The sequence below is a fragment of the Serinus canaria genome, chromosome W, assembly GCF_022539315.1.
Source record: "Serinus canaria isolate serCan28SL12 chromosome W, serCan2020, whole genome shotgun sequence".
NCBI lineage: Eukaryota > Metazoa > Chordata > Aves > Passeriformes > Fringillidae > Serinus > Serinus canaria.
This window is the reverse complement of record NC_066342.1, coordinates 9498171-9523159: the sequence shown is the minus strand read 5'-3', so window position 1 is coordinate 9523159 and position 24989 is coordinate 9498171. Positions and strand designations below refer to the sequence as shown.

At 46.4% G+C, this 24989-nt stretch overlaps 1 long non-coding RNA gene across 1 annotated transcript; it reads left to right on the top strand.

Annotated features, from left to right (window-relative positions):
* The first annotated feature begins 8463 nt into the window (after positions 1-8463).
* LOC127060999 (uncharacterized) lies at positions 8464-17381 on the top strand. The gene is made up of 2 exons (XR_007780367.1): positions 8464-8937; positions 17179-17381. It is a non-coding gene; the product is annotated as an uncharacterized LOC127060999 (long non-coding RNA).
* Positions 17382-24989: the final 7608 nt, after the last annotated feature.

Here is a 24989-nt window from a genome sequence, read left to right as displayed (position 1 = left end):
TTCTGCTCACACTGGAGAAAAGGCCTGTGATGTCATTGCCGCTGGAGGCAGGCCTTTGCCGTTCTGGGCATACCTTCTGCTGTGAAGACCGACAATGGTCCTGCTTATGCATCACAGAAGGTGGCGGCAGTTCCTGCAGTTGTGGGGTGTCTCACACAAGTTTGGTATCCCCTCATTCTCCAACCGGTCAAGCTATTGTAGAACGCGCTCATGGTACTCTGAAGCGGGTTCTTCAAAAACAAAAACGGGGAATGCAGGGTGAAACCCCGCACAGTCAGTTGGCGAAAGCTTTGTACACAATCAATCATCTCACTGTGCCGCAGAACTCAAATAATCCTGTCATTTGAACCATCATCTCTCGTTGCAGGCTGCGGATGAGGCACTTCGGCCTCGAGCGAAGGTTCGGGTGCGGAATTTAGTCACCAAACAGTGGGAAGGTCCCTATGACCTTATCGCTTCGGGCGCGGGTATGCTTGTGTATCCACAGATACTGGGGTACGCTGGGTACCTTCGAAGTGTGTTCGCCCTGACCTGCGACCGCAGAGACAGAATCCGGCCGACGGGCAACATGGAAACCGTGACCAACCTGAAAGGCATCAAGCGGGTGACTCATCGGGTGATGACTCGGATGCAGACGACGCGAGTGCTCACTCTGATGACTCCTCCGCAAATGGACACTGAACATTGTTCATGTTTGTTTTCACATTGCTCATTTTCTTTTTTCGTTTTTTTCTTTTTAGACAGAAAAGGGTGAGATGTCACCCTGATTTTGTAAAACTTTGTAAGCCTTCTGATGTTTATATTCTCTCAACAACTTTCTCACACCACAATTCTGTAAATAACCTATGTTTTGCATTCTTTCATGGAGGTGGAGAGAATTGATGGACCCTTGGTCTGTCCAGTGGCATTGGAGAGGTGACACTGTCACCCTCCAATCCACTGTCACCTTTGGAAAACTATAAATGTTGGAGTCAGAAAATAAAGGTGCTCTTTTTTGTTCCCCTCGAGAGCAGCAGTGTCTGTGTCATCATTTTGTGCCTTATCGTGACAGGGAACTGCAATCGCACAGGCCTTTCTAGTCCCAGAGAATCACAGGGAACAGATTCCTATCAACACTACAGCAATATGGGCACAAGTTGTGGGACCAAGTAAGCCTACCATTGAGTCCGGTCTTACCTGCAAAGGACAAAAGATCCACCTACTGGGTACACTGGACACCGGTGATGACGTGACCATCTGTTGTGGTTTGAGAGGAAATGAGTTTATTTTGGGATGGTGTGGTCAAGCTAATAAGTGTTCAGATTTTAATATTGGCACTTGGTTTGTCCACTGAGGGCATGGATACGCTTCTGAGAACACAAGGGGTTAAAAGCTGTGAACTCTCGGGAGAAACTCCCTTGAGTTCTGGTTCGTGAAAGAGCACAAACTTTTCCCCTGCCCGGCTCCGAGCTGGGCGGGGGAGGGGAGCCATGCAGCCAGAGGGAGGTAGGCCAGGCCTGGGCCGAAGGGTAGAAGAGCACAGCGAGGCTTCGGGCAGCTATTCCCCCGCTCCCCGCCCAGAGGAAGAGAGAGGGAGAGAACCTGTGCCTGTGATAGCGCGGCTGGCGTGAAGGAAAAGGGGGGGGTGCTCGGTGGGCAGCCAGCCGTGGGAGTTTATGAACCGAACTGGCAGAGCCTAAGACTTTTAACTCTTTTTAGGATGATGGAAACCTTGCAAATGCTGATTCTTCTTGGAGTTGATGAGATAGAGTTTAGAATAGCAGGAAACGGGCAAGTGAAAGATACTGAGAGAAGCTGAGAAGAATCTTAAGTGAGAGGAGATGATGGAGTACCCTTTGGCTGGACTTTTCCTGTATAGCTATGGGCAGAACTACTTGTGTTCTTGTGACACAGAGAAAACATTCTAGGGGGAGGCGATGGCTCAGAGCCAGGGGAGTGTGGTGATCTGAAGGAGTGCAGAGACGACGGGTGAAGAGAGTGGTGGTGGAGCCCTCCGTCTTCAGAGAAGCAGAAGAAGAAGATGATCTCTGTTCAAGAGACCCCTCAGCCCCCAGGAGGTGAAATTTGGGAGGGGACAGGTGTCCCAAAAGTGAGAGAGACTGTGCTCTTTTTAGAACTAGACAAAGCATCCTTAAAAAGAAAAACCCTAGAAGCAGCTCTGGTCCATGTGCAGTAGTGAGAGCACTAGACATAAAAAGTAGAGGCCACGATAACAAATGTTCTCCGGGCGGTGCCACATGTGGCAAAGAAACACAAGAAGTTTTGACTGTTTCCTGGGGAAGTCTGTGGTGCAAGAGAGACTCCTCTCTTCTTGAAGAATTGAGAATTGATTATCTAAAGATTGGTGATAGACTGAGAGTGGGTGATCTGAGGGGTGGTAACTGAATTGAAATTTGGTGGGGGGAGGAGGAGGAAATTTGGAAGGTTTTCATCCTGTGTTCTGTGTGTTTCTCTTATAGTCTTAAGTTAATAAAGTTTTTTTTCCATTCATTCTTAAGCTGGAGCCTGCTCTGCTCTGTCTCTGATCACATCTCACAGTAGATACCAAAGAAGAAGTATTTTCATGGGAGCACTAGCATTGAGCCAAGCTCAAGCCATGACACCATCATCGCTTGCTCAGAATGGCCAGCATGCTGGGATCTACAACCTGTTGCAGGCAGGATTTCAGGGATTGGGGGAGCTACCATATCCATGCGAAGCAAGAACAACATCCTCGTCGAAGGGCCTGAAGGGAAGTTGGCAAGCATCCACCAATTTGTGGTAAGGGCCCCCATCACCCCTTGGGCAGGGACGTTCTATCCCAGTGGGGGGCTTCCCTACGTATTCCCACTCGGGATCTCTAACTGAGGCCACTGATGAGTACGCACTACCAGATACCCCTCGTCTCACCTGGAAAAGCCATGACCCGATCTGCATTGAACAGTGGCCCCACTCTAAAGTAAAGCTGTGCGCACTACAAGCCCTCGTGGACAAACAGCTTGCCAAAGGCTACATCTTCGAGACCACCAGCCCTTGGAACTCTCCAGTCTTCATACTATCAAAGCGTGGAACAGACAGGTGGAGGCTCCTCCATGACCTTCACAAAATCAATGAGATCATTGAGGACCTGGGCCCCCTCCAGCCTGGCCTGCCCTCCCCATCGATGCTGCCTAGAAACTGGACACTTGCCATCATAGATTTTAAGGACTGTTTCTTCAGCATTCCACTGCACCCTCAGGACGCTCCGCCATTTGCTTTCTCCATTCCCTCTCTTAGCAAAGAGGCTCCACTCAAAAGATATCATTGGTGTTTTTTACCTCAGGGACTAAAAAACTCGCCCACTATATGCCAGTGGTACGTGGCTTACATCCTGTCTCCCATTCGGAATCTATTTCCAAATGCTGTCATCCACCCCTATATGGATGATATCCTGGTTTGTGCATCAGATAAAGCTTACTTAGGCAAAGCAGTTAAAAGGACCATTGAAACCATAGAAAAGGCAGGATTTGAGATTCGTAAGGACAAAATACAGTACACCAACCCATGGACTTTTCTTGGAGTCCACATCTGGGAAAGGACCATTGTACCCCAGCAGCTCGACATCAGAGACGACCCAAAAACTCTGAGAGACCTACACAGTCTGTCCTGATTCATCAACTGGGTGCGTTCACTGCTAGGAATTACAACAGAGGACCTTTCTCCCCTGTTCAACCTTCTCCATGGCAACGAAGACCTGTACTCTCCATGCAGTCTCACAACAGAAGCCCGAGGTGCCATCACCAAGGTCCAAGAAGCCCTGTCTTCACGCAAAGCCCATCACTTCAAGCCCAACCTGCCTTTTCAGTTCGTCATTCTGGGAAAAGCACTTCGATTCTATGAACTGATTTTCCAATGGGCCTTTCAGCTTCAAGACCCTTTGCTGATCCTGGAATGGATTTTACAAACAACCAACCTTCAAAGACAATTACCACCTACCAGGAAATCATGGCACATTTAATAAAAAAGGCTAGAACTCGCCTTCACTCTCTTGCAGGGTGTGAGTTCACATGCATTTACCTGCCAATAACCACTGAGGACATGGAGGATTTGCTCCAGACCAATGAAAATCTTCAGTTTGCCCTAGATAGCTATACAGGCCAAATTTCAGTTCAGGTTCCAAAACACAAACTTTTGAATCCTGATGTAACCTTTCATCTGACTCCAAAATCAGTCCAAAGTAGAACACCTCTCAAAGCTCTAAACATCTTTACAGATGGCTCAGGGTCTTCCCACAAGTCTGTAATGGCATGGAAAGACCCTCGGACACAAAAATCGGCATCTGACATCCAAATAGTGGAGGGATCTCCACAGATTGCAGTTAGAAGCTGTTGTCAGAGCCTTTGAAAAGTTCAAAAATGAACCTTTTAATCTGGTCACAGATTCAGCTTATGTTGCTGGTATAGCTATGAGAGCAGAACATGCTCTTCTCAAAGAGGTTTCCAATCCAAAGTTATACCAATTGATTTCTAAATTAGTACACTTAATCTCCCACAGAAAGCAACCTTACCATATAATGCATGTGAGGTCACACACTGACCTCCCAGGTTTCATCGCAGAAGGGAACAGGAAAGCGGATTCATTAGCCATGGCAGTAGAAACTGCTAATGCTCCTAACATCTTTGCCCAGGCAAAGTTGACACGCACATTTTTTCATCAAAATGTACCTGCCCTTATCAGAATGTTCAAACTTTCAAAAGATCAGGCAAAAGCTATTGTTGCTACATGTCTGAACTGTAAAAACTATCAGATACCATCTATGGGGATGGGAGTCAATCCCCGAGCTCTGAACAGCTGCCAGCTGTGGCAGACAGATGTGACTCACTACACACCTTTTGGAAGGTCAAAATACATGCATGTATTGGTCGACACGTTTTCAGGAGCAGTATTTGCATCATCACATCCAGGAGAAACTGCACAGAACACAATAAAACATTTCCTCCTTGCCTTTGCCACCCTAGGAGTACCAAAGAAGATCAAAACAAATAATGGACCTGCCTATACGTCCCGTTAGTCAAAGGAGTTCTTCAGTGAATGGGGAATAGCACACAAGACAGGCATACCTGTACACCCCACAGGACAATCCATCATGGAAAGGACACATCAAACCCTCAAAAGATTCCTCAGTCAACAGAACATAGACACGAGAATCACATCTCCAGTGGAAAGACTTTGCAAGGCTCTCTATGTCATCAACTTCCTGAACTGTACAGCATCAGAGCCTGACTCACCAATACTTTGCCACTATGCAAATACCACCCAAGCAAAGCTCACTGAGAAACTGCCCGAGCTCGTGAAGGACCCCAAAACACACCAAATTTCTGGGCCTTTCCAGTTGATTACCTAGGGTAGAGGATATGTGTGCGTACTGCTACCCTCTGGTCCAAGATGGTACCCAGGAAAAAACATAAAACCATACCTAGGCACTGCAAACACTACTCCTACAAACAGTGACAAGAATTCCCCTGAGTCAAACACAAGACCTCCCCAAAACCAAACCAGTTCTGCCTGGAGACAAAGACATCACCGAATACCCACAAACAGAGGAACAGACCACCCCATCATGCGACAGCAGACAAAATAGAAAGCTGAATAATATTCTGCTGCATCAAACCATAGATAGTCTGAACACAAAAGCGTTCTCTGAATTATATGTTGTAACCCCTTTTGTACCTCAAAAAACTCTATTATTCCCTTTTCCTATCTCTTTTTCAAAACCCCTTAACCTTATACCCACTCCCTCTCCCTTAGCTTAGGAAGAAAGAAAAAAAAAAGAAAAAAGGGGGGGGGAGGGGAAGGAACAGAGAAAAGAACAAGGGAGTAAAACCTCCCCTCCCATCATAAAGATAACAAATTTGCTTATATTCCCTATCAGAAGCCCCATTCCTGTCCAAAGATGAAAAATATCTCCATTGGTGCTGTCCTCACTGCTGCCTGGATGTTCTTCACCGTACCGTATGCCTTTGGCTGGTTTAGCCCACAGCCTTGCCATAATGTTTGGGTAACATTAGCAAAGACATTAAAACAGGATAACATGTGCCTATCCATGGGAAGCATTGATAACCCACTTTCCATGTCTAGTAGGAATTCCATTCGCAGCAGATTACTGGCCTGTCTATAAGTCAGAGCTCCTCCGCACCACAGGTAAGAGACCCAACCTGGTAGATACTTGGGACGAGTGGACAAAAATGCTGCCCAATGCTCTAGAGGAGCCCCAAGAATTAGACCTGTTGGGGTCCTCCAATGCATCATACTGTGTCAAATTTTACTTTAGACATCCGAAAAACAATTGGCCAGGAACTGACCAGACAAAAAACACATACCGAAAAGACATATCACCCATTAACAAAGCCTATAACTATCCCGACTGGTGTAATTACACCACTCGTGTGATCTCTGTATCCTCTCTCCACCCCAAAGCATTACCCAAGGGAATGTTTCTCATCTCTGATGACAGAGTATGGGCTGGGATCCCCTCGCGGCTCCAGGGACGTCCCTGTACCCTTGGAAAACTTTCTACCCTCACTTCAAATATCACCTTGTTACATAGTTGGAAAAAAGAAAGTGAATTAAAATGCCACAAAAGGTCCTACACTGAATTTGATGAAAATTGTGATCCCAAATTATACGATTGGAACAAACCAAAAAAGATTGTTGTCTCTCTATTCTTACCATGGGTAGCTGCAGCTAAAGCCCTTGGTGAAGAAAATCACCTTGGGTGCTGGCTCAGCAAGCAGGCCAATGCTACATCTGCTGCCCTGAGCAATCTCTTAAAGGAAGAAGAAACCACAAGACATGCATAACTCCAAAATCGAGCTGCGATTGACTTCCTGCTGCGCTCCCACGGACATGGCTGTGAAGACTTTGAAGGGATGTGCTGCTTCAATCTCTCTTCATGCTCGGAATCCATCCATGCAAACATCCAGAAATTGAAAGAACTCGTGAAGGACTTGAAAGTAGAAAAAACCCCAGACTGGGTCGATGAGCTTTTCGTTCAGTGGGGATTAACAGGATGGGTTGCATCTTTGGTTAAGGGAATGTTGTGGATTCTCCTTGTAGTTGTTATTGTATTAGCTATGTTCTCATGCCTTGTTCACTGTTTCAAAAGAATTATAGGGAACTTCTTTTTTCTAAAAACAGAAAGTGGAGTTGTAGCAGGCACAGGCTCTGATAGGCCCCCATGGAGGGCTGAAGCCTAGAGAGAGGAAATGCCAAGTCATGGTGAAAAAGCCAGAAGCCCCTCTCTTCAGCCTTTTGGACCCCTGCTTATCTCTCTGTAACCCCATAGGTCACTTCTCCTTAACCCCTGCTATTGGACAATTTCTGATCCCTTCTAGCCCTATATAATGGGCTGATTTAGCCCATTCTAGCTAGAAGAGCCGCCGCTTGAACCCTTCACAGGCCCCCCCCAATAAAACCATTGCTGTGGAACTCCAGGGCGAGTCTTCTCCTCTCTCGTGTCTGCTTCCCGGCTAGTCTGGGCACCTTAGCAAACAAAAGAGATGGAAATCATAAAAGAGCTGATAAATCACTAAAGAGCTGATATCCTTTAGGCTTGCTAAAGTTGCCTGCAGCTAAGAGTGGCTTGGGTGCTCGGACAGTCTGTCCCCAAAGGACTGAGCTATCCGAACCGTGCTGCCTGCTCGTGGGCAAACTAGCCCACCAGGAAGCTGGAATAGTGGTGGATCCAGAAAAGGCTGTTGTTGTTGTATACTTGGACTTCAGCAAGTCCTTTGACACTGTCTCCCACAGCATACTCCTGGAAAAGTTAGCATCTCACAGCTTGGACAGGAGCACTCTTTGCTGGGTTCAGAACTGGCTGAATGGTCAGGCCCAGAGAGTGGTGTTGAACGGTGCTGCATCCAGCTGGTGGCCAGTTACCAGTGGTGTCCCTCAGGGGTCTGTGCTGGGACCAGTTCTGTTTAATATTTTTATTGATGACATGGATGAGGGGATTGAGTCTTTCATTAGTAAGTTTGCGGATGACACTAAGCTAGGATCATGTGTTGATCTGTTGGAGGGTAGGAGGGCTCTGCAGAGAGACTTGGAACTTTTGAATGGATGGGCAGAGTCTAACAGGATGAAGTTCAATAAATCCAAGTGGCAAGTCCTGCATTTTAGCCACAATAACCCCTTGCAACATTATAGGCTGGAGACAGTGTGGCTGGACAGTGTCCCGGAAGAAAGGGACCTGGGGGGACTGGTTGACAGCCAGCTGAACATGTGCCAGCAGTGTGCTCTGGCAGCCAAGAAGGCCAATGGCATCCTGGCCTGTATCAGGAATAGTGTGGCCAGCTGGACTATGAAGGTCATCCTTCCCCTATACTCAGCACTGGTGAGGCTGCACCTTGAGTACTGTGTCCAGTTCTGGGCCCCTCAGTTTAGGAAGGACGTTGAGACACTCAAGCACATCCAGAAGAGGGCAACAAGGCTGGTGAGGGGTGTCCTAGGGTGACTGTTATCCCCATTCGTGTGTATGTAATTTATGCTGGATATTATGTTCTGTGCCTTTAAGACTGGCAGAGTGAGAGTTTTGTTTTGGGCCTCCTATCAGCTACTCGGCGGGACATACAGATAGCACCAGTGCATGTTGCGGCTTCTCTGCTTTTTGCCCTGCTTTTTGCTCTCGCTCTTGCTTCTGCTTCGCTTCTGCTTTGCTTGCTCTTGCTTCTTTCCCCCCTTCTCATTAGTTACCTTAGCTAAACAGTCCAAATTCCTTTCTGGACTGTTCTCCCCCCCCCCCCCCCCGTTGGACCTGCTGACTGCTCCGGACTGGGATTCAGAACACCGAGAGAGAGAGGTTACACCTTGTGGCTGCAGCAGCTGCCTCAGCACCGGAGGGACTGACAACAGCAAACCCCCAGGAGAGACTTTTCTGAATTTGTCATCTTTCTCAGAGCAGTGGAAGAGTGGTGTCATCCGGTATTGTTCATTGTGTGTGCTGGGGGGTGCTGTGCTTGTCAAATAAACAGGTTCTTTCCACCTCTCTCTGAGGAATTCTTCCTGAACCAATTGGGGAAGGGGCCTGTGTGTTTGCTTTGGAGAAGCCCTTTTTGGGGATTCTCTCCAAATTTGCCCTAACCAGGACAAATCTTGGCGCCCAACGTGAGGCTCGAGAGAGAGTGGAGAGACCCTGTTTTGAGTGCATTTTGGTTACCATTATTCTGTTTCAGTGTAAAGCAGTTAATAGACATGCTTTTGAATTCATAATGTCTATTGGGGGGAAGGCTTGCATGCATTTCTGGTCCCTAAGGTTTTTTGAGATCTTAATACCTCTATGGTCCCTTGGTTTGTTTCTTATCCAGAAATAGCTCTTGTATTGTCTCTAATACGTAGCTTTTACAGCAGAGGGGCAGTGACCAGAGTAGCTATCCTGCTGGGCTTGGTGGTAATAGCTTGCAAGAAGTTTGTAAACATGCTGGGGTCTGCTCCAGGTGTGAATGGTTCATGGCTATGGTTATGCATCCAGATTGTTAGAGGAAGAGCAGGGGGTGAGGCTTTTCAGCCTTTGCTTTCCTTCTTCTCCTCTGAATCTGTTGCATCGCTTTTGGAGAATGTTCAGTTTCCCCTGAATGTTAAAGAGACCATCTTTCTAGTACTCAATCTGGTAAGCTTGCTCTATATAGTCTGCTGCATCTCTAGAATGAGGGCTGAGATTTCTAGCCGGGCTGATGAGATCCCTTGGTGAACAAGCCAGAAGCCCCCCTCTCAGCCCCCCCCCTCAGCCTTTTGGACCTGCTTATCTCTCTGTAACCCCATAGCGTCACTTTCTCCTTAACCCCTGCTATTGGACAATTTCTGATCCCTTCTAGCCCTATATAATGGGCTGATTTAGCCCATTCTAGCTAGAAGAGCCGCCGCTTGAACCCTTCACAGGCCCCCCCCAATAAAACCATTGCTGTGGAACTCCAGGGCGAGTCTTCTCCTCTCTCGTGTCTGCTTCCCGGCTAGTCTGGGCACCTTAGCAAACAAAAGAGATGGAAATCATAAAAGAGCTGATAAATCACTAAAGAGCTGATATCCTTTAGGCTTGCTAAAGTTGCCTGCAGCTAAGAGTGGCTTGGGTGCTCGGACAGTCTGTCCCCAAAGGACTGAGCTATCCGAACCGTGCTGCCTGCTCGTGGGCAAACTAGCCCACCAGGAAGCTGGAATAGTGGTGGGATCCAGAAAAGGCTGTTGTTGTTGTATACTTGGACTTCAGCAAGTCCTTTGACACTGTCTCCCACAGCATACTCCTGGAAAAGTTAGCATCTCACAGCTTGGACAGGAGCACTCTTTGCTGGGTTCAGAACTGGCTGAATGGTCCAGGCCCAGAGAGTGGTGTTGAACGGTGCTGCATCCAGCTGGTGGCCAGTTACCAGTTGTGTCCCTCAGGGGTCTGTGCTGGGACCAGTTCTGTTTAATATTTTTATTGATGACATGGATGAGGGGATTGAGTCTTTCATTAGTAAGTTTGCGGATGACACTAAGCTAGGATCATGTGTTGATCTGTTGGAGGGTAGGAGGGCTCTGCAGAGAGACTTGGAACTTTTGAATGGATGGGCAGAGTCTAACAGGATGAAGTTCAATAAATCCAAGTGGCAAGTCCTGCATTTTAGCCACAATAACCCCTTGCCACATTATAGGCTGGAGACAGTGTGGCTGGACAGTGTCCCGGAAGAAAGGGACCTGGGGGGACTGGTTGACAGCCAGCTGAACATGTGCCAGCAGTGTGCTCTGGCAGCCAAGAAGGCCAATGGCATCCTGGCCTGTATCAGGAATAGTGTGGCCAGCTGGACTATGAAGGTCATCCTTCCCCTATACTCAGCACTGGTGAGGCTGCACCTTGAGTACTGTGTCCAGTTCTGGGCCCCTCAGTTTAGGAAGGACGTTGAGACACTCAAGCACATCCAGAAGAGGGCAACAGGCTGGTGAGGGGTGTCCTAGGGTGACTGTTATCCCCATTCGTGTGTATGTAATTTATGCTGGATATTATGTTCTGTGCCTTTAAGACTGGCAGAGTGAGAGTTTTGTTTTGGGCCTCCTATCAGCTACTCGGCGGGACATACAGATAGCACCAGTGCATGTTGCGGCTTCTCTGCTTTTTGCCCTGCTTTTTGCTCTCGCTCTTGCTTCTGCTTCGCTTCTGCTTTGCTTGCTCTTGCTTCTTTCCCCCCTTCTCATTAGTTACCTTAGCTAAACAGTCCAAATTCCTTTCTGGACTGTTCTCCCCCCCCCCCCCCCGTTGGACCTGCTGACTGCTCCGGACTGGGATTCAGAACACCGAGAGAGAGAGGTTACACCTTGTGGCTGCAGCAGCTGCCTCAGCACCGGAGGGACTGACAACACAAACCCCCAGGAGAGACTTTCTGAATTTGTCATCTTTCTCAGAGCAGTGGAAGAGTGGTGTCATCCGGTATTGTTCATTGTGTGTGCTGGGGGGTGCTGTGCTTGTCAAATAAACAGGTTCTTTCCACCTCTCTCTGAGGAATTCTTCCTGAACCAATTGGGGAAGGGGCCTGTGGGTTTGCTTTTGGAGAAGCCCTTTTTGGGGATTCTCTCCAAATTTGCCCTAAACCAGGACAAATCTTGGCGCCCAACGTGAGGCTCGAGAGAGAGTGGAGAGACCCTGTTTTGAGTGCATTTTGGTTACCATTATTCTGTTTCAGTGTAAAGGCAGTTAATAGAACATGCTTTTTGAATTCATAATGTCTATTGGGGGGAAGGCTTGCATGCATTTCTGGTCCCTAAGGTTTTTTGAGATCTTAATACCTCTATGGTCCCTTGGTTTGTTTCTTATCCAGAAATAGCTCTTGTATTGTCTCTAATACGTAGCTTTTACAGCAGAGGGGCGAGTGACCAGAGTAGCTATCCTGCTGGGCTTGGTGGTAAAGCTTGCAAGAAGTTTGTAAACATGCTGGGTTCTGCTCCAGGTGTGAATGGGTCATGGGCTATGGTTATGCTCCAGATTGTTTAGAGGAAGAGCAGGGGGTGAGGCTTTTCAGCCTTTGCTTCCTTCTTCTCCTCTGAATCTGTTTGCATCGCTTTTGGAGATGTTCAGTTTCCCTGAATGTTTAAAGAGACCATCTTTCTAGTACTCAATCTGGTAAGCTTGCTCTATATAGTCTGCTGCATCTCTAGAATGAGGGCTGAGATTTCTAGCCGGGCTGATGAGATCCCTGACTCAGGAATAGACACCAGGTGTGGAAAATCCTAAGTGGTGTGGGAAATGGGAGATATGGGCCAAATCCTGAAGGAATTCTCTGACCCTATAATCTGGGACTTTCCCCATGATCAAATTCAGAACCCAGTTGAGGTGGGGAAATATCTGAAAGAGAAAGTACCAGGATGACCCTAAAGAGAAAAGATTCATTGCCTGAGCTGGGCCTTGGCATATGCTTATCGCACATTGCTAGATAACATTGGCCAGCAGACAGAGGCAGCGGGGCAGGGCGACAAAACAGCCAAGCTAGATAGTGAGCCTAACCAGCACTAAACCAATGGCTGTAGCTACCAGCACTAGAAGTGGGAAATGCAACGGGCAAGACCAATCGACAAGTGGATGATGATGATGATGATGCGGAGAAGGACCCCTCAGCGCCTCTGATGTAAAATCAGAAGTCAAAGCAGCAGGTGCCAGACCAGAAGCCCATATGGAGTCCTTTTCCCTGAAGGACCTCCGTTGGCCTAAGGAAGATTACACCCGGCGACCCGATGACTCCATAATTAGTTGGTTAGTCCCGTCTCTGGGATGCTGCAGGTGAGGCCACACATCCTGGATGGCACTGAAGCCAGGCATTTGGGATCCCTGTCACATGACCTTGTCATCGACCAAGGAATGTTGAGAGGGTGTTAATCCTCACAGCCTCTGGGCCGGGTCTTGGACATGTTTGCCACAAAGATACCTGTGTGCAGATGATCTTTATATCAGCAGACTCAGTGAAAACCATAGAGCAAGGATCAAACGCTTGAGAGAAATGGCAGTGGCAGAGATTATCTCTCAGATGACGTAACAACCTAGGAACCCAGACTTGGTACCATGCACGTCTGTGATGTGGCGGAAACTTGTACGACTCGGGCCACACGAATACTGCTTCTGCCTTAGCCATAATGAAGCGGTGATGAGAGGGATGAGACCGTGCTGATCTGGCGAAGAAGCTCCGAGCATATGCCGACGTGTGCATGGCCAACACATGCCAGGATCGCAGCAGTGGAAACACGTCTGCAGAAGTTAGAGGATAAGATAGAGGAGAATCACAAGAAGCTCAGGGAGAATTAAGGAAGACCTTCTCCAAATCTCAGCGATCACAGATCAGACGTCCTAGTGCCCAATACAGACGTTCCCCAGATGGAGAGAAGGTACACCCCACGAGCTGAGCTGTGGTTCTTCCTGCGTGATAGTGGGAGAACATGAGGAGATGGGATGGGAAATCTACTGCTGCTCTGGCACGACGGGTACGTGAATTGAAGGAAGGCAGGACCAGAGAGGGATTCCACCAAGAGGGAAGCAGCTCCAGTTGCCATAGCCGAACTGCCAGATTGATGATGATATGTCTGATCCCCTTGAAGGAACATCCAAGACATATGCCCAGGGAAAGAAGGATGACCAGGCTTAGAGGGGCCCTGCCTCTAGCCAGGTAGAGGCTAGGGAAAACCGTGTTTTTTTGGACTGTGTGATTCGTTGGCCTGGCACATCTGAACACAAGAATACAAAGCTTTGGTTGACACTGGTGCGCAGTGCACATTATCCCATCGAGACATGTGGGGACGGAGTCTGTGTCTATTGCCGGTGTGACAGGGGATCCCAGGATTTCACCTTGGTGGAAGCGGATGTGAGCCTGACGGGAAATGAGTGGAAGAAAACACCCCATTGTGACTGCCCAGAGGCCCCATGTATTTTTGGGCATAGATTACCTTCGAGTGGGTATTTCAAGGACCAAAAGGACTCAGGTGGCATGTGGATAGCAGCTGTAGTGAGGTAGCACTTTGCTGGGGCATCCAGCAATGGGAACAACTTTGCGCGGGCATGGGCGAAGAAACCCATCTGCAGTAGGACTTCTGAAGGGAGAAGAGCAACAGGTGCCAATTGCCACTTCCCACAGTGCATCGCCGCAGTATAGAACCACTCTAGATGCTGGTGATCCCCATCCATAAGATGATCCGAGAGCTGGAGAGAGCCAAGGGGTGGTCAGCAGAACCACTCAACCCTTCAACACCCCATTTGGCCCTGTTGCGTAAATCGGAGGGGGAATGGAGATTGACGGTGGACTACCGTGCATTGAACGAGTGACTCCGCCGCTGAGCGCGCTGTGCCGGACATATTAGAGCTCCATACGAGCTAGAGTCCAAGGCAGCAAAGTGGTATCCACTATTGACATTTGCCAATGCATTTTTCTCCATTCCTCTGGCAGCAGAATGCAGCCTCAGTTTGCTTTCACCTGGAGGGAGTGCAGTACACCTGGAACCGACTGCCCCAGGGGTGGAAGCACAGTCCCCACCATCTGCCATGGACTGATCCAGACTGCACTGGAAAAGGGTGAGGCTCCAGAACACCTCCAGTATATTGATGACATCATTGTGTGGGGGAACACAGCTGCGGAAGTGTTTGAGAAAGGGAAGAAAATCATCCAAATCCTCCTGGGAGCTGGTTTCGCCATTAAAAAGAGCAAAGTAAAGGGACCAGCTCGTGAGATTCAATTCCTAGGAGTGAAGTGGCAGGATGGACGGCGTCAGATCCCTACAGATGTCATTAACAAGATCACAGCTATGTCCCCACCAACCAATAAGAAGGAAACACAAGCTTTCCTAGGTGCCATAGGCTTTTGGAGAATGCACATTCCTGAGTACAGTCAGATCGTGAGCCCTCTTTACCTGGTCACCCGCAAGAAGAACAATTTCCACTGGGGCCCTGAGCAACAACAAGCTTTTGCCCAGATCAAGCAGGAGATTGCTCATGCAGGAGCCCTTGGTCCGGTCAGGACAGGACCAGATGTGAAGAACATGCTCTACTCTGCAGCCGGGAACCATGGCTTGTCCTGGAGCCTTTGGCAGAAAGTTGCCTGGGGAGACTCGGGGTCGGCCACTAGGATTTTGGAGTCGAAGCTACAGAGGCCTCTGAAGCCAACTATACTCCAACGGAGAAAGAAATCTTGGCTGCCTAATGAAGGAGTCCAAGCTGCCTCAGAGGTGATTGGCACAGAAGCACAACTCCTCCTGGCACCCCGACTGCCGTGCTGGGGTGGATGTTCAAAGGCAAGGTTCCTTCCACTCATCATGCCACTGACACTACATGGAGCAAGTGGATTGCCCTTATCACTCAGCGCGCCCGTATAGGTAAACTGAATCGCCCTGGATTTTGGAGGTGATTACAACTTGGCCCGAAGGTGAAATTTTGGTGTCACAGATGAAGAACCAGACCACAGTGACACGGGCTGAAGAGGCCCCTCCATATAACCAGCTGCCACCAGAGGAAACACGCTACGCTCTTTTCACAGACGGTTCCTGTCGCATTGTAGGGATGAACCGGAAGTGGAAAGCAGCCGTATGGAGCCCCACACGACAGGTCGCTCAAGCTACCGAAGGAGAAGGTGGATCAGTCAACTTGCTGAACTCAAAGCTGTTCAGCTGGCCCTGGACATTGCTGAGAGAGAGAAATGGCCAGGCTCTACCTTTACACTGATTCATGGATGGTAGCTAATGCTCTGTGGGGATGGCTGGAGAGGTGGAGAGAGGCCAATTGGCAGCGTAGGGGAAAACCAATTTGGGCTGCTGATGAGTGGAAAGACATCGCTGCTAGGGTAGGGAAGCTACCTGTCAAGGTCCGCCATGTAGATGCCCATGTCCCCAAGAGTAGAGCCAATGAGGAGCATCAACACAATGAGCAAGTAGACCGAGCTGCAAAGATAGGGGTGTCAAGATAGACCTAGATTGGGAACACAAGGGAGAGTTATTCCTAGCTCGGTGGGCCCATGATGCCTCAGGTCACCAGGGTAGAGATGCCACCTATAAGTGGGCACGAGACCGAGGGGTGGATCTAACCATGGACAGTATTTCTCAGGTTATCCATGACTGTGAGACGTGTGCTGCCATCAAACAGGCCAAGCGAGTGAAGCCCCTGTGGTACGGTGGGCGGTTGGTCCAAGTACAAGTATGGGGAGGCCTGGCAGATCGACTACATCACACTGCCCCAGACACGCCAAGGCAAGCGCTACGTGCTGACCATGGTAGAAGCCACCACGGGATGGTTGGAAACCTACCCTGTGTCTCATGCCACTGCCCGTAACACCATCCTAGGCCTTGAAAAGCAGGTCCTTTGGAGGCATGGTACCCCTGAGAGGATTGAGTCAGACAATGGGACTCATTTCAAGAACAGCCTCATCAACACCTGGGCTAGGGAACATGGTATTGAGTGGGTGTACCATATCCCCTACCATGCACCTGCTGCAGGGAAGGTAGAGAGGTACAATGGGCTACTAAAAACCCAACTGAAAGCCTTGGGTGGGGGATCCTTCAAAAATTGGGAGCAGCACTTAGCAAAGGCTACCTGGTTAGTTAACACTCGAGGTTCCACTAACCGAGCAGGTCCTGCCCAGTCTGAGTCCCTGAATATAATAGATGGAGATAAAGTCCCAGTGGTACATGTCAAAGGTTTGTTAGGGAGGACAGTGTGGATCAATTCTGCCTCAAGTACGGACAAACCCATCCGTGGGGTTGTTTTGCTCAGGGACCAGGATGCACATGGTGGGTGATGCAGAGAGATGGAACAACACGATGTGTACCTCAGGGAGACCTGATTGTGGGGTGAGAATGAAATTGTTTGACGATATGGGGATAAGGGGTGGAATGTCCTAGGGTGACTGTTATCCCCATTCGTGTGTATGTAATTTATGCTGGATATTATGTTCTGTGCCTTTAAGACTGGCAGAGTGAGAGTTTTGTTTTGGGCCTCCTATCAGCTACTCGGCGGGACATACAGATAGCACCAGTGCATGTTGCGGCTTCTCTGCTTTTTGCCCTGCTTTTTGCTCTCGCTCTTGCTTCTGCTTCGCTTCTGCTTTGCTTGCTCTTGCTTCTTTCCCCCCTTCTCATTAGTTACCTTAGCTAAACAGTCCAAATTCCTTTCTGGACTGTTCTCCCCCCCCCCCCCCCCGTTGGACCTGCTGACTGCTCCGGACTGGGATTCAGAACACCGAGAGAGAGAGGTTACACCTTGTGGCTGCAGCAGCTGCCTCAGCACCGGAGGGACTGACAACAGCAAACCCCCAGGAGAGACTTTTCTGAATTTGTCATCTTTCTCAGAGCAGTGGAAGAGTGGTGTCATCCGGTATTGTTCATTGTGTGTGCTGGGGGGTGCTGTGCTTGTCAAATAAACAGGTTCTTTCCACCTCTCTCTGAGGAATTCTTCCTGAACCAATTGGGGAAGGGGCCTGTGTGTTTGCTTTTGGAGAAGCCCTTTTTGGGGATTCTCTCCAAATTTGCCCTAAACCAGGACAGGGGCTTGGAACACAAGCCCTATGAGGAATGACTGAGGGAGCTGGGGGTGTTTAGCCTGGAGAAAAGGAGATAGAGGTGACCTTATCACTCTCTAGAACTTCCTGAAAGGTGGTCGTAGTCAGGTGGAGGTTGGTCTCTTTCACCAGACAGCAACTGACAGAACCAGAGGACACTGTCTCAGGCTGCATCAAGGCAAATATAGGTTGGATATTAGGAAGAAGTCTGTTACAGAAAGGGTGATAAAGTATTGGAATGGTCTGCCCTGGGAGGTGGTAGAGTCACCATCCCTGGATGTGTTTAAGAAAAGAATGGATGTGGCACTCATTGCCATGGTTTAGTTGAGGTGTTAGGGCATGGGTTGGACTTGATGATCTTGAAGGTCTCTTCCAACCACGTCATTCTGTGAATTCTGTAAAGCTTTAGTGCCTGTAGAGAATGATTATGTTGTAGTGCAAGGGGGCAACTAGCCAATCTAAAAAAGCATATTTTTACAGACCTCTAAAATATAGACTGGGCAAAGAGTACGGCATCCACAAGTATTGATACATACCCAATTCACCAAAGGTGCTTTTAGGGACAAACTTATTAGAACAATTACAAGCAACCATCACATTCAAAGATGGGGAGGTTACTCTAGAAGTAAATTATCAAAAGTAGATAGAAGTGCTAAGTTTAATACTGACAGCTATTGAACCCAAAGAAGAAATCAGTGAGGAAATATTAAACCAAGTGTCTCCTATAGTATGGGCCTCCAATGTACCAAGGAGGGCAAAAATGCCCCTCCTGTAGTAATCAAACTTAAAGAAAGGAAACCACCATTTAAGATCAAGCAGTACCCCCTGAAAAAAGAAGACAGAGAAGGGATCAGCCTGATAACTGAGAACTTTTTGCAATTAAGATTGCTAAAGGAATGCCAGTCTGATTTCAAAACTTCCATTTTACCTGTTCAGAAGCCTAATAAGTCATATAGAATAGTACAAGATTTAAGGGCTATCAACAAGATAACAGAGGATTGATATCCTGTGGTAGTGAATCCATATATTTTGCTAACCCGCTTAACACCTGAGCTAACTTAGTTTACCGTTTTAGATCTGAAAGATGCCTTCTTTTGCCTCCCCATCCACGAAACCAGACAGAAAATCTTTGCATTCGAATAAGTAAGCCCTTAAAGTGCGCACAAAACTCAGCTCACATAGACCGTATTATCTCAAAGTTTTAAAAATTCTCCCACTCTGTTTAGAGAACGACTTGCAAAAGACCTAGAGTCCTAGAAAGCTCCACCAGAAGAAAGAAGGCTATTGCAGTATGCAGATGATCTTTTAAAAGCCACTCAGATGAAGGACGCGTGTGTGGCCTAGACAGTAAGCCTTTTAAACTTCCTAGGACTCTAAGGACACAGAATATCAAAGAAAAAGACTGTCCTGGATTGCCAAGCAAATTGTATTCTATTTGCCATCTGTATGGCAGTTGTCTTCTGTTAAGTGGGCAGTTTTCCTTATCTCTTCCACAACCAATCCTCCTTCCAGGGAGACATCTGCTGATAGTAGGCTATTGAATGTCACTGCATGACTGATAAGAACTATAGCATCCCATTGTGAGATACTCCACCCAGAGGGAGGAGCCAAGCATTCCTACCCAGATATAATCTTGAGATTCTGGAACACCAGCACTGCTTTCCCCGCTGGATTTCCCAGAGGAACAGCTGCCTCTTTCCCTGGATCTTCAGAGAAAGAATACACCTTTCTACAGGATCACTGCTCCAACAGAACCACACCTGACACTCCAGGAGGACTGTAGCCAAAATTCCAATTGGACTGCTACCAACACCCTGACCAACAGGATGTCAGGTTGTATTCTGACTCTGTCAGTGTTGTTTTAGTTTACTGCATTGTTTATTTTATATTTTTATTTTCTTCCCTAATAAATAACTGCTATTCCTGCTCCCATATTTTTGCCTGAGAGCCCCTTAATCTCAGATTTATAACAATTAGGAGGGAGAGGGTTTCAATTTTTTCCATTTCAGGGGAGGCTCCTGCCTTCCTTAGCAGACACCTGTATTTCCAAACCAAGACAAAGGCACAAATAGTGAAACAGAAAGTAATCTACCTAAGATATGAAGTTAGTGCTAGACAACAGACTTTAAAGCAAGATCACAAGGAAGCGATATGCCAAACCCCAAAACCTCAGACAATAAAAGAACTCCGAGTCTTTCTAAGAATAGCAAGGTGGTTCCAGCTATGAATTTATAACTACGAGCTACTTATAAAACCCCTATATGCTCTTATTGCTAATAGAGATCTCCAGTGGACAAAGGAAGCCACGTAAACCTTTCATCAGCTAAAGAGTGCCCTCATGTCTGCTCCAGCTTTAGGACTTCCAAACGTGAGTAAACCATTCTTTCTATTTTCCCATGAGAAACAGGGGATTGCCTTAAAAATATTAGCCCAGGATTTGAGTCCATATGGAAGGGCAGTTGTCTACTTTTCCAAGCAACTAGATACAATGGCCAAAGGATAGCCAAGTTACCTCAGAGCTGTGGCAGCAGTTGTGCTAAATATCCAAGAAGCACACAAATTCACCCTGGGACAGAAAATGACTGTGCTAGTGTCTCATACAGTGTCCACAGTGCTAAAAGTAAAGAGTGAGCACTAGCTGTCACCACAGAGGTTTTAAAAATACCAGGCTATTGTAGTAGACCAAGATGATATCAAGATAGTAGTAACTAATATTATCAATCCAACTTCTTTTCTCAGCAGAAACCAGGGAGAAGCAGTACACCACAACCGCCTAGAGACTATTGAACCTACTTACTCCAGCAGCCCAGATTTAAAGGACACTCCTTTAGACAATGCAGAGACCTAGTTTACTAATAGAAGCAGCTATGTTGTCAGTAGAAAATTACATGCTGGGTATGTGGTCACTACCTACAGAGAAGTAATAGAATCTAGACCCTTGCCAACAGGGACCTCTGCACAAAAAAACAAGATAATTGCCCTGACTCATGCCTTAGAAATGACAGAAAGGAAGAAAATAAACATACACAAAGTCGAGACTCAAGATATGCATTTGAGGTTGTGCATACACATAGAGCCATTTAGAGAGAGAGAGAGGACTGCTAACCTCACAAGGGAAAAACATTAAACATGCACAAGAGATAATCTGACTATTAGAAGAAGTTCAGCGGCCTGAAAAAGTAAGAATTATACACATTAAGGCACACCAGAAAGTGAGCTCAGAATTAGAAGAAAGAAATGAGCTGACAGACAGAAAGACAAAAGAAGCAGCAAAAAGTAAGATTATCATTGAAGGAGCTCTAATTCCAGATAGACAAATTTCCCTTGAAGGTAAGCCGGAATATAATAAGAAAGACAGAAAGTTAATCCAAGATCAAGAAGGGACATATGACAAAGAAGGGTGATCTACTATTAATAAGAAGCTAGTTATTCTTTCTCATTTGTTGTGGTCATTAGTGAGGGAGGAACATCAGAAAATCCACTAAAGAATTGATGCCCTAAACACCTATTTAGCTAAAAGAATTGTTACCAAGAATTTATATGCCACCATCACCCAAGTGACCTGGCAGTGTGACTTTTACCTCAAGACTAACCGTAAGAGTATCCTGTCCTGGTTTGATAAGAAAGTGACTTTTTCGGGAAGTTGTGGTCAAACCAATCAGTGCTCAGATTTGAATATTGGCACCTGGTGTGGCCACTGAAGACATGGATACGCCTCTGAGAACACAGGGGGTTAAAAAGCAGAGAACTTGCAGGGGAACTCTCTCTTGGCTCCAGTTTGTGAAAGAGGTCAGGCCTCCCCTGTCCAGCTTCTGGGTGGGGGCTGGGTGGGGGAAGGGAAGCCATGCGGCCAGGGTTGAGGTAGGCCAGAGCCTTGGACAGAGAAGGGGGGGTGAAGGTCTCTGCAGGATGGAAGGGTGGAGGAACAGAGAGGCATCAGGCAGCCCCCCCCCACCTCAGGGAGAGAGAGAGAGAGAGCCTGTGCCTGTGCTTGTGCCACCTTGAAATTTGATATCTTGTGCTGGCAGCACAGCCCGAAGGAGAAGGGGGGGGGTGCGGCGGGAAGGTGCCCGGCAACCATGGGAGTTCTGGGCAGGCAGAGCCCGAGATTTTAACCCTTTTCTTGGACAATGAACACTTTACGAAACACTAGTCCTCATTGATGTGAATGAGAAGAGAGACAGACATGAAATAGAAGGAAATGGGCAAGTGTGGTAAAGGTCTGAGCAAGTAAAGGATGTCAGAAGAAGATGGGGAAGAATCCTAAGTGGGAGGAGATGATAGAGTGGCCTTTGGCTGGACTTTTCTTGCATAGCCATAGATTGAACCAGTTTTTCCTGTAACACAGAGACTGCATTTAGAGGGAGGCAATGACTTGAGCCAAGAGAATGACCTGCTGCAGTGACAGCTGAGTGCAGGAATGAAGGGAGCAGAGAAAGATGAGGAGGGTGTGATGGTGCCCTCTGTCTTCAGGGAAGAAGATCTCTGTTCTGAAGACCCTTGGCCCCAGGGGAGGTGAAAATGGGGGGGACTGTTGTCCCAAAATGGGAAACTTATTTTTTGGTACTTGGCAAAGCATCCTTAAAGGGAACCCTATAAGCAGTTTTGGTCCATGAACGGTGGTGAGAGCACTGTACATGAAAGGAAGGAAGATGTCAGGAAGGCAAATCTTCTCCGGGTGGTGCCACGTGTGACATGGAAACACAAGAGGTTTCAACTGTGTTTCCTGGGGAAGCCCATAGTGCAAGAGAGACTCCTCTCTTCTTGAGGGACTGAGAATTGATTATCTGAAGGGTGGTGATGGACTGAGAATCTAAGGTTTTATTTTGTGCTGTGGGGGAAATTGTGGTGAGGAAGAGGAATGTTTTGGAAAGTTTTCATTCTGAGTTCTATGTGTGTTCTTTTTTACATATTTTACGTTAAAAAAGTTTTTCCTTTATTCCTAAGCTGGAGCCTGCTTTGCTCTATTTCTGGTCACATCTCACAGCAGACACTGGGGAGAATATATTTTCATGGGGGCACTGGCATTGCGCCAGCGTCAAACCATGACAATCCCCAAACCAAAACTTAGCCAAATTGGGAGGGGCCCTAGACCCAAGCAACAATAGCAAATTGATTTTACAAAAATCCCAAGAAAAGGGGGTTATTGCTATTTCTTAATATTGACAGATACATTTTCAGAGTGGCCAGAAGCCTTTCTCACCAAGACTGCCAAAGCTTGGGAGGTAACCAAGGTACTATTGCAAGAAATAACACCACACTTCAGAGTTCCAGCTGCAATATCTTCAGACAGAAGATCACATTTTATAGTGCAGCAGATTAGCAACCACCTAGGCATAGATTGGGAGCTTCATACCCCATACCACCCCCAATTGAGTAGCCAGGTAGAGAAAATAAATCATTTGATTAAGCAGCAAATTGTAAAGCTCAGGCAAGAAGCAAATTTACCCTAACCCCAAGCTCTTCCACTGGCATTGTTACAGATTCAGACTAAACCTAGAGCCAAAGAAAAGTTGAGTCCCTTTGAAATGCTTTATGAGAGACCATATAGAGTGCAAAAGGGAATGTCTACCCACACTAGACATGTGGCATTAGCCATATACATGGTAGCTTTAAGTAAACAACTCAAGAAAATTGAAAAACATGTAGGTAGAACTCGGAGCAAAGAGCTAGATGGGCCAGCACATAATATTCTACCTAGAGATTATGTATATGTTGTGTCTTACAGAAAAGACTTTGGAACCACAGTAAGAAAGACCATTCAAAGTACTTCTCACTACTTTCACCGTGATTAAGATCAAAGAGCAGAGTGCTTAGATCCACCACTCTTGAGTGAAGAAAGCCCCAGAAGCAGAAGCCTCCTAGAAAGTAACACCAAGTCACAATAAACTAAAACTTAAACTTACTCAAGAAAAATGAGTATATTGTGGTCAAAAATTTTGAGTAATTTAGTTTGTAGAAGTTTAGCCAAGACAATAATTTTGTTTACAGTTACAATCATAATCCAAGAAAGTACCTCTAAGATAGCAGAAAATGATGAATGACCTTAGTCCAAAGCCTTTTATCAAGTCACTTGCTATATAAGAGACTATTCTGTTATAAAAAAAATCTGAATCTATCAACTGTAGTTATGCACGAAGACCAAATATATGAAAAGCATGAATGACATGAAAGGTCAAAGTAGTAGGATAGACACTTCAAGAAGTTATAAGAGAAGTCATCAAAATAAGATACTGAATTATCCATAAGAGTATCCATGAAAAAACAAAGGAAATTTATGTTTCACTTGCTACAGCAGACAGAATATGTAATAATTATCCAAATTAATCAGAGTGTTAGAATAATTTCACACTAAGGTGAAATGTTACAGTAGTGTACATTTAGGGACAGAGCACTATAAGACTCTCATTCAAATTTAAAACAGATGCCATACCTACCACAACAACAACCACAACCAAATTAGCCACAGGCACCCGAGACCCAACCATGTCACCTAAACTTGAGACAAAAAAAATATTAAATAAGCCCGTATGTGGTAAAAAATAGGAGCCAACAATGACTGTTGCTTAATCCAGAGTAGTCTCTCAAATGTGTTGAATTTCTAATGCAAATCAACATTTCAGAAATTCAACCAGCTTGCTCCTCTTTCTTAAAGACATCCTCCAAAGGCTAGACAACATAGTTACAAAGACAAACCCACCTTAGAGACAAAAAGAGGAGAGATTTAACTGGAATGTTAAAGACAAAATTAGGAGTTTTAAATAGCATTTATTCAGAAGTATTAATGAACAAACTAGCTGCTAGAACAAGTGATTTAACAAAACTAAAACAACCCTTACAGTCATCTCTATTGGCATTAAGAACTAACCAGTAGCAAGTTTAAAAAGTGTTACCAAAATAAAAAAAGGCAGAAGACCAAGACCACAAATTAATAATAGATGTACTTAGTATAGTTCAAGATAATGTCTTTAGCTTTTAGCTGTATACAAGCACAGTTATAGATGCAAGCAACAGCAGCTTTGATCATATGAGAAAGAGATGAAAGTGATTTCCCAGTTTGAGACAGTGCAATTAATTTTGAAAGAAAATTTCAATCTTAGTGAACGATAGTAAATTTTACCTATGATCCTGCTTCTAATGTAGCCACTGCCTTTGTTCTTACTGTCTGTAATGCCACTGCTTATGTTATCCACTCCATCATTGCACTAGGACTAAACCACGAGAGAACAGTGCTCTATCCTTCAGAACACAGAGCATGAACATGAGTAGTGAATAAGAAGTAGCAAACAGTAAATTTAAAATCTTGTGTTACCCGAGAACAAATAGAGTTCATTTGTAAAAGTAATACTATTGATGCTCAAGATGTGTGCCTTAACACTGAACAAAGTCTTTTCCACTTTGAGATTCATCCAGTCACTAATCAAAGAACTGGGCTTGTAAATCTTAGTAGAAGCTGTATATACTTAAGAACTACTTATGCTTTTATAG